Source organism: Penaeus japonicus, unplaced genomic scaffold, assembly GCF_977035675.1.
Source record: "Penaeus japonicus unplaced genomic scaffold, GWHDUDI00000001_assembly GWHDUDI00000024, whole genome shotgun sequence".
In the NCBI taxonomy this organism is placed as follows: domain Eukaryota; kingdom Metazoa; phylum Arthropoda; class Malacostraca; order Decapoda; family Penaeidae; genus Penaeus; species Penaeus japonicus.
Genome location: NW_028234426.1, coordinates 2,482,479 through 2,484,913, shown reverse-complemented (window position 1 = coordinate 2,484,913; position 2,435 = coordinate 2,482,479).

The following is a 2,435-nucleotide window of genomic DNA, read 5'->3' as shown; positions in this document are numbered from 1 at the left end:
ACCCATTATTCTGTATGACAAAGTTTTGGGAACACACTCATTTTAATGACACGAGGGGCATTTCAAACTATTGACCATGAGAGCATGTTGAAAAAATGTTTACGGATTACTTTCCGGTTGAAGTCAAGAATCATGTTGTGCAGTCTATTCATTTTTATTTTGTTTTGTGGCCAATATGAACTAAACATAAAAAAATAAAACCAAACAAAGTCTTGTAGGCAGTTGACTACGGTTTTTATAAGGTCAATATATTCTATATCATAACTTGAACAGATGCTAATAACAGCACACCAAAGGCCATTTCTAGACTGTACTACTCCCGATATCATAAATAATCGTGGTTATGTAAGTAATATAAAACAATTGCTTCTTGATGCTGCATTGAGGAGATCAACGCTGATGGCAGCTTGGTAGCTTTTTCTTTATGATTTTACCTCCCCAAGGCATACAGTCCATTAGCAGAGTACTACTTATTACATACAAATAAGGAATAGATTTAGCTCATGGAAACTAGTGTACTTCCTATTGTGCTCTGTAGCTTCCTCTCTTCCTGTTTAAAGACTATTTCTATCTATAAAAATCATCATACACAACAGTTGTGATTTACTGTTTGTTGACCAATCATATTCTTGTCTTAGGAAAAGGGGTGTGGCTTCTGAGCAGAGATGAAACTGGGTGATTGAAGAGGTCACATCTCTGAAGAAGAAGAAAGAAAGAAAGAAAGAAAGAAAGCAATCATGACATCGTCAGAGAGAAAGCTTACTCTACTATAAAAACAATCCTTTAGAATTTACTTTCACTCATAATGATCATGATTCATGTTAAAAATATATAAATATGTGAAAAAGTCAACAGGACATTTAAATAACAAAAGACGAACAGTCGTACATTACAAAAAAACATTTACTACTGTTTGTAAGTACAAATATTTTAAGGATTATTTACAGCAATTATGATATAGGAATCTGAAAACTAATCATCTTGAAAGCTAAAATATTTATGATATCAGACATATTCAAGTGTTCTTAATATTTCAGAGAAGGAACAAATCTAAATACTTACATTCTGGTAATCAAAAAAACTTTAACAATTGTAGAGCTACTAATAATAATATTAATACTGATACTAAAACTACTACTAACACTTATGAAAATAATGACAATGTTGATAATAACAACGTTGATAGGCCATTTCACTGTTTAACCCCTTGGCAGAGTAATTTACAGTAAGTGACTTACAACTTGTCATCATAAATCGCTTAATTGTACCTCTCAATGAAAAAAAACTAATTTGCTGACATTTACCTTAACTAACAAAAAAATAAAATCAAATAAATAGATAAACAAATAAATAATTAACTGTTTTTCTTAGTCTCATTAACCCATTAAAAACGGGTGACGTATTTTCGTCATACATGATGCAGGAGCTCTGGCCTGACAACGGGCATCATGACGTTCAGGGATTCTGGATCACTTTGTTATTCTATTCTATTGTGCTATGAGTAATGAGTGAGTGATGTTGACAATTGCAGTCATAACTACTATAATTGCCACAATATTAAACAAAATGGGTTTCACCTAACATCCAAAACCTAGATGGCACCACTTTCTTCTAGCACCAGCAGGAGAAAGAGCCTTGAATTGCACCCATCTACAGTCTCTAGCAAGCACTATCTCTATAGAGCAATGGAACATAACAAGTTGACAACCTCTTGCTCTAAAGTACTGCAGATGAAAAATGTGCAGGCAGAATGAGAGGAGAAAGGTGACTCAAACCATGCCCAATGTCTTCAATGTGACCCTGTGCCAGTAAGGATGCCTTTTACTGTGGTATTCACAGTCATAAGTACAAGTTTCTTTCCTCTTCCCTACCTCTTCAAGTTATCTTCTTTTTTGGATGGTTATATGTTTCGTATTCGTTCATGGCAGCACACAAATATGAAAAAATAAAGATGTTTTTTGTCCTCCCCTAAAACAGCAATACTTCTATCACACTGAGTATAAAGAAAAAAAAAGAACTTATATGAACCCTGAACTACAATTTTAGTCAACTGCAGAATTGATAGAGCCTGTGACATGACAGATATAAGTCTCTAAAAACAGTAAAACACACACACACAAAAAAAAAAATATGGCTCTAGATCTACAATGAGTGACTAAAAGAGTGGGAAAAGTCAAGGTATGTTGCGTGAAGCTGCCTCCTTTTGAAATAAAACCCATCCTGGAGCCTGGGTAAGCAAATCTATCCCCTTATTTTTTGACCAGCAGATGGACGACTCTGAGGAATATTTCTGCACCTCTTTGTTAGATTCCAGCAACTCTGTAGCAGAAATGCATAGTTCATTCTGAATACTGATCCTGACATGTGTAATTCCACTCTTCATTATATTGAAATAAACCATCTTAAATCTATAGGACTGCATCAAACACCTCATA